The sequence below is a fragment of the Gopherus flavomarginatus genome, chromosome 4, assembly GCF_025201925.1.
Source record: "Gopherus flavomarginatus isolate rGopFla2 chromosome 4, rGopFla2.mat.asm, whole genome shotgun sequence".
Lineage (NCBI taxonomy): Eukaryota > Metazoa > Chordata > Testudines > Testudinidae > Gopherus > Gopherus flavomarginatus.
Window position 1 is genome coordinate 114,078,054 of NC_066620.1, and position 8,351 is coordinate 114,086,404.

The following is an 8,351-nucleotide window of genomic DNA, read 5'->3' on the forward strand; positions in this document are numbered from 1 at the left end:
GAGGATCAAGCCAATAATTTGTACACAAAACCCATTTGGACAACTTTATTTGCAAATAAAGCCATTCAAATAAAAGTAGTATGAGCAAAACTTATTAATAGAAGAAACAATGTCTGGTACTTACAAGGGAAGAGACAATTAAAGCTTTCTTTTCTTACCTACTACACAAATGTACTTGAAGTTTTTTTAACTTCAGCTATAAACTACATACATAAAAGGCCAGGTCCTCTAATGGAGCTGTGTCAGTTTACACCAGCTAAGGATCTGGCCCATGTGTGCTAATTATTTTAATATATTAACAGTGCAGAAAAAAAATGAGTTTACAACATTACACTTCCAGCTGTGCACAAGTGACTCCTGCAAAATCGGAAAATGCACAATTTGCACACACAACACTGGTGTAATGAGGATGCCAATTACTAAGATATTATCAAAATGTTACTAATATCCTTAATCAATTTGTGTATGATTAAAGAGAAACTGCACTTGCTACAAATAAATGAATAATGTATATTTTGTGGTGCACACTGCCTTTGCCTTACTGTCTCCTCAACATTAGTGTGAAATTACAAGCATTGAATTGCAGCCCTAAAGTAACAAAAGCAATCTAAATCTTTCCTTTAGCTTTCAGGAAAAACACTAAAGAAGTTAATGATAAAGAAAAGGGGAACTAAGTGAGTCATAGGTCTCTGTGCAGCTTTTAATGAGTAGTTTGGGATTTTTTTAGAAAATCCATCTGTAATTCTGCATGTTTAAAATTCTTTGGCTAATTACATTATAGCTGCAGTGTAGGTGTGTCTACAAATTTTGGTGTTTCCAAGCATATCTTTATTTTAATATTATTATTAAAAGAAAGGTGAATAGCCTGTTTGCACTTTACTCTTTCAGAATGTAACATATGGCAGCCATATATGAAGGGAAAATCCGAGTCTATCATGTTTAATTACTTTTAGGGCTGTTGATTAATTGCAAGTTAATGCACATGATTAATTCAAAAAAATTAATCGCAATTAAAAAATTAATCACAATCACAGTTTTAATTGCACTGTTAAATAGAATACCAATTGAAATTTATTAAATATTTTTGGATGTTTTTCTACATTTTCAAATATATTGATTTCAATTACAACACAGAATACAAAATGTACAGTGTTCACTTTATATTATTTTTTTACAAATATTTGCACTGTAAAAATGATAAACAAAATAAAAGTATTTTTCAGTTCATCTCATACAAGTACTGTGGTGCAAATTGTTTATCTTGCAAGTGTAACTTACAAATGTAGATTTTTTTTTGTTACATAACTGTACTCAAAAACAAAACAATGTAAAACTTTAGAGCCTACAACTCCACTTAGTCCTACTTTGTGTTCAGCCAATTATTTACATGTGCAGGAGATAATGCTGCCAGCTTCTTATTTACAATGTCACCAGAAAGTGAGAACAGGCATTTGCATGGGACTTTTGTAGCCAATACTGCAAGGTATTTACATGCCAGATATGCCAAAAGTTTGTATGCCTCTTCAGGCTTCAGCCACCATTCCAGAGAACATCCTTCCTTGCTGATGACACTCGTTAAAAAAAAATGCATTAATTAAATTTGTGACTGAACTCCTCGAGGGAGAATTGTATGTCTCCAGCTCTATTTTCCCTACATTCTGCCATATATTTCATGTTATAGTAGTCTTGGATGATGACTCAGCATGTTTTTCATTTTAAGAACACTTGCACTGCAGATTTGACAAAATGCAAAGAAGGTACCAATGTGAGTATTCTAAAGATAGCTACAGCACTGGACCCAAGGTTTAAGAATCTGAAGTGCCCGCCAGAATCTGAGAGGGATGAGGTGTGGAGCATGCGTTCAGAAGTCTTAAAAGAGCAACACCCCAGTGCGGAAACTACAGAACCCGAACTACCAAAAAAGAAAATCAACCTTCTGCTTGTGGCATCTGACTCAGTTGATGAAAATGAACATGCATCTGCACTGATTTGGATTGCTATTGAGCAGAACCCATTACCAGCATGGATACATCTGCTTTGAAAATGTGGTTGAAGCACGAAGGGACACGTGAATCTTCAGCACATCTAACATGTAAATATCTTTTGACACTGGCTACAACAGTGCCATGCGAACACCTGTTCTCACTTTCAGGTGACACTGTGAAGAAGAAGGCAGCATTATCTCCTGCAAATATAAATAAACTTGTTTGAGAGATGGGCTGAACAAGAAATAGGACTGAGTGGACTTGTAGGCTCTAAAGTTTTACATTATTTTATTTTTGAACGCAGGTTTTTTTTCGTACATAAGTCTACATCTGTTCAACTTTCATGATAAAGAGATTGCACTACAGCACTTATACACCTCTACCCTGATATAATGCAGTCCTCAGGAGACAAAAAAATCTCACCCCGTTATAGGGGAGACCGTGTTATATCAAACTTGCTTTGCCCCCCCCTGTTCCTTGTTCCCTGACAACCCCCTCCAGAGACCCCCCTCCCTAATCACCCCCAGGACCCCACCCCCTACCCAACTCCCCTGTCTGCTCCAACCCCTATCGCCCCGCCCTCCACTCCCTGATAGGCACTCACCAGCAGCGGCGGGAAGCGGAGCAGCCTGGCCCCAGCATGCTCCCCTCCGCCACCTCCCAGCCGTGGCGCTCCGCTTCCTGCTACCGGTGAGTGCGAAGAGCTTGGGGAAAGGATGCCCCCTGCACTCACCTGCGGCGGGCAGCAGAGCGATGCGGCCCCAGCCCGCTCCGCTTTCCTTGCCCCGGCCCCAGCCGTGTCACTGGGGGGCAGCTGGGGAAAGGTCCTGCACTCACCTGCCTGGTGGGAAGTGGAGCGCCAGGGCTGGGAGCTGGCTGGGGCTGGGCTGCTCTGCTTCCCGCTGCCAGTGAGTGCGGGGAGGCTGGGGAAAGGACGCCCCCCGTAGTCACCTGCGGCAGGAAGTGGAGTGCTGCAGCTGGGAGCTGACAGAGTGGAGTGGGCTTGGGCCGGGCTGCTCCACTTCCACCGCTGCTGGTAAGTGCAGGGGGGATCCCTTCCCCCCAAGCTCCCTCCCCCGGGCGACATGGCTGGGGCCAGGGTGAGGGAAGGAGAGCAGGCTGCTCCCGGCCCCCTGCTAATCCCCCGCGCCACTCTGGGACTGTAGGGCCCCCAAAAGTGCCCTCCCACAGCTTCTGCTCCCCAGAGCCGGGGAGGAGCCCCTGACCGCCCCCGAAACCCTCTGCCCCTTATCGAACCCCCGGCCTGGCCCAGCACCCTTAACACACTGCTCAGAGCCGTGTGTCAGAGCTTTACCACTTTGTATGCGAATCCGCCTTATATTGGGTCGCATTATATCAGAGTAGAGGTGTATTAGGTGAACTGAAAAATACTATTTTGCTTTTTCCAGTGCAAATATTTGTAATAAAAATAAATTTAAAGTGAGCACTGTGCACTTTGTATTCTGTATTATAATTGAAATCAATATATTTGAAAATGTGGAAAACATCCAAAATATTTAAATAAACGGTATTCTGTTATTGTTTAACTGTGTGATTAATCACACAATCACAATTAGTTTTTTTAATCTCTTGACAGCCCCAATTACTTTTTAAAGAATGCCCAATCATGCTAAATGATATGGGGGAAACTGATTTATTCTAAAGAAAAGGATGGTTTAGGGGTTAAAACAAAGGACAGGGCCCAGATCCTAAAGGTATTTAGGTGTCTGTCTATGGGAATTAGGCATGACAATACCTTTGAAGATCTAGGCCAGTGAGTCTGGAAAACTAGTCTGCCACTGGCTTCATGTGTTACTTTAAGCAAGTCCTTAACCTCGATATGGTTCAATTATAAAATGGAATTAATGGACTAATGCTATAAATTGTTGCAATTCCTTTAAAATCAATGGAGTTCTGGCAATTTGCAGACTCAATTTTTACCAACACACTTTGTAATTGCATTCATAGGGATAGTGTGGGTCTGGATATACTGTTTTGATGGATTAGGTTAAGGGAGCACTGACAAATATTTAAGTACACAAAATACAGATTAAAGGTATTTTGGTCCAATCTGTATTCCTTTTCTCTGTACAGTGTATGCATTCCTTTGAAAATGAATCAGGTATTCCATGACCTAAGATTAGTATATTTTGTTCCACGGATGCTCTTCTAAAGTATTTTGTGTGATATGGTGCGTGAGGGACATGATTATAGGCTAGCACTATTTATAGTTAAGGTTGCCTGATATTTCCCATTATAACATCCTGTTTTTATTTATTTATAACTTTGCCAAAATTTAACTATCTGGCCTGAAAATTTTCATACCAGGTGTGTGCCCCAGACTGGATTTTTTAGGGGAAAGTTTCCACAAAAATAGTCCACCCATCTCTGAGAATGAGATTAGGGGAAAATATGTTGTTTTGTCCTGATAAAAAAAATTGTAAAATTTTGTTGAGATGCTCTAGTGCTTCTATGCTTTGGAGCAAGGGCTTGAAATTGGGCAGGGGGCTTGTTCTGGTGCCAGAAACATTTCTGGGGCCTTTGAGCGTTCAAGTGGTTTAATATTCATAGTTTCCTGTGTATTACATAAAGACAAAGACAGAAATTCAGAATCCATGTCCATTCAGTCCTTAACCATCCTGCAGGGACTGTCAAAGAGGATGATATTGAGTATGAACTGTTGTGGTGGCGCTTTCAGTGCCTGTTCACTAGACAGTAAATTCCTTTGACCACCAAGCATATGACAAGCTGTAACAACTGTTAGTTGCTACTTATCTGCTAACTACAATTACCCAGAGGTGAAGAAATTGATGTTATCCCATTACCAATCCTCAGAGCCAACCAGTCACCTTGGTTTAATTCTATCACAGGCATTCATTGTTGTTTTCTGCTGAGATAGTTTGCATTAGTGAAGCTGAATTTAGATCAAGAGTGACATCCAGTGGTCATAATATATAGTCTAATTTTTTTTTTGGAAAAGAAAGATTGGAAGAGTTGCTAATATTCAGTAATACAAAGAGCTGATAGCTCATGTGTCATGGAATAATTCCATATTATTCTTCCACAAATAGATTATTTAAGATGCCAGTAGGTGAGGGCCAAAGGAGCTCTCACCATAAGTTCTAACTCCCCTTCCATACAGAGTTTGTCTAGCATGGACAATTCTTTTACCTGATAATGTGCAGTTGCATAGACTGGTCCCACCTCACATGCAGCATCCTTAGCAACATCCATCATTGATCGCATCCACCTTTCAGACCATTGCAAGAGTACCTCGCTGACATGTTTACATTTGACACACCAGCTGCATCAAGGAAATGGAGGAATTCAGGAACACCTTTGAGACACAAAATGCCTCATTACTATTAAAACTGTACTCATCTGCTCCCGGCATTGACATCCAACTCTAGATGGCAGCAGACTGGCAACAATGGACAGAAACAGCAGGCACCCTCAATTGTCCCTTGCCCTTTCCTAGGAAGATTTCATTGCTTGGTGTGGACTTTGGGTTTGCTCCAGCACCCAGTAAAGTCAGTATGAATCTTTTCATTGACTTGAGAGAATACTGGCTCAGACCGTCCCTAATGGGAGAGGGATTTCAGGAAAACACCTCATTATAAATTGCTGCTCATGCTTTCACACTGACGGGTATCCCAACATCCCTGGCTGCCACTCCAGGGTGCATAAAGTTAAGCATGTGCATAAATGTTTGCAGAGTTTCAGCCAAAGTTTCTTAGACTGCTTCTCTTCATTTCAGTGCTTGTGAATAGCTCACCTACTATCCTTAGAAGTCTGTCCTCATGACCTGTTTTCTGAAAGTTATGAAGAAGCATTTGTTATATTGGAATTGTCTGAACTGTTCTTCCGAGGGTCAGAAAACTAGATGAGACACTCTTCTATCAAAGGGGAAGATCAATAGTACACTGGTTATAAATTGTTCAAAAGGTATATCACATGTCAGTTACCATTTTTGCTGCTCCCAGTGAAACCAACCCATTCGCTCATGCAAACGTGCACACATCTCTGACAGCAGCTGTGCAGCTGTCCTTGCCCCAGGCATACTATATATCATATAGAGTAGGCATCCTGCTGAGAGCTGTACTATCTAGATTTAGTTATATATTTTAACAACAGCATTTGTATAGACTTGTAGAAAAGAAATATATGTCATGCAATTTTGATTGATGTCCATCTGTGCTGAGATACACTGATAAATGGAGATGATCTTAACGTGGATCCCACCTGCTCTATTTAAGGGAACATCTTTTCTTAAAGGGTCATGAAACCCCATATATTTATTTTAACCAATAGTTATGAAACATGCATGCTGGGTTAGGTTAATGCTAAACAAGGAGTGAGCCAGAAAATGTGAACAGAGATTTAAACTTCCTTAGTGTTCAGGGATGTTCAGACTCAGGGTTTTGTTTCAGCCCATTATAGAGGTAAGAGTAGGTTGCAAAGTTTGGAACTGTTCACAGCCAGTGTTTTGGCTTATTCCCAACTTCAGTTTATCACTTTGGTAGCATACAGCATCTGTAATTGAAAAATACTGGGGCCCACTTCCAACTCCCCTACTTCCCTGGATAGGAGTAACTCCTCTCATATAATGCAAAGGGCTGCAAAAAATAAATAGAGCCCCTATTGTTCTAGATATTCCAAGCAAGGAGCCATAGAAAAATAATTAAAATGTGTGGAAACAAATAGATTTAAAAACTAATTTTAAAAGAAAAAATCCTTTATTTTAGACATTTATTTTCAATTAATATTTCAGAGAGGGGAAAAAGAATGACAGAGCAAGAGAGACATGACAAAAACACCTTTATTTGCATAAAATTTCATTCAAAACTATTTTAAATGTTATAAAATTACAATATATACACAAATATCAATACAATAAAGCAAACCTCTCAAGTGTATGTTATACAAGGATCACTATAGCACCATCATCAAGTTCACTCAAAATATTAACATACAAAGTCAACTGAAAAGTATCCAGGTTAAAAGTCAATTTATACAAGGCGTAATCAGTCTGCAGCCAGGCCACAATCAGTGCGCTGAACAGCCCTAGTACATCATACCACTCTACCTTGGCCACTCAGTTCTGGTGAGATTTCAAAGCAGCCGGTTTTGCATGATCCAGCAAAAAGTTAGCCAGGCATGAAAATGGTTGAATGTGAGTACTGTATCTCACTCCAAGAACAAAGAGGCTTAGAGAAAACCAGTTCTAACCCTCAGAAAAGCTGCTGCAAAAAACCAACCAAAAAAACAACAACAAAACCACCAAGTGGAATCAAACGAGGGTAATGTAGGATAAAATTGAACACTGTCTGAAGCCAAACAGAAGGAGCACTGCGTAGACATCTCAGGGATAATATGGTGCACAAAATGCTTGGTTGCTTCAATACTATACTACAATACTCCACTGCAAGATACTGGAGCACTTAAAAAGAAGTGGTTTGTACAATGTCCTCCAAGCCGGGGATATAAAGTCAACCAGGGACAGGGGAATCCTTCAGGCTGAATCAGGGAGATCAGAGAGGGTGGCATAATACCGCAGCTTGACACACATGCCATAGAGCTCCTTCTTGGTCATGGTTGCAAAAGGAACATTCACCAACCCCTTCCAGGACAACAATCTGCCTGGTTGCTCAAGGATCTCATCAACGGAAGGGGGTGGACTCAGGATTCCTTCCTGGAAGAACTACCCCTGGAAAAAAACTTCCTATGAATACTGAGCAGCCTGCAGAGGGAGCACTGCCTGGAATTCAGAGTGGACCTTATCCAAAAAACAGAGCCCAGATTCTGGTCTAAACAGCAAGAGCTGTCCTGACTTCTCGGTTAACCAACTAGGAACAATCAGGTGGTACAGCTTAGTCAACCCAGCCTGAGTAAAGGCAGAAAATGGGCTCCTGGAGGAAAGTACTTTATCAGGAAAAAGTGAGTTAAAAAACAGCAGCTCTTCCAAGAGTCAAACTGAAAAATGCCTGATCCGATTGCACACTCTGCAGAAGTTGTGAGGTGTTATGGCCATGAAAGAATGAAAGCAAATCTAGACAGTAATCAACCAGGTTCCAACAAAAGTAGGTGAGCATCAAAGCCCATCCCACCAGTGCAATGGAGAAGAGAAAAAGCAAAGGACTGCCAGGCCAGCAGGGAGCCAGAGAACAGCAACAGGTGCATGGACGAGAGGCGAAAGGCTGCCACCCTGCTGATTAAATCAATGAGCCACTGTGCCCCATCATCTAACAGCAAGAGCAGCAAAGCAGAGCACAATGGTAAAAATCAGTGGCAATTATTAGGAAAAAATGGTTAATATGCCATTGAATCTGGCCCAAAAGGCCCGAGGCAGGGTCCAGCCACACTAGC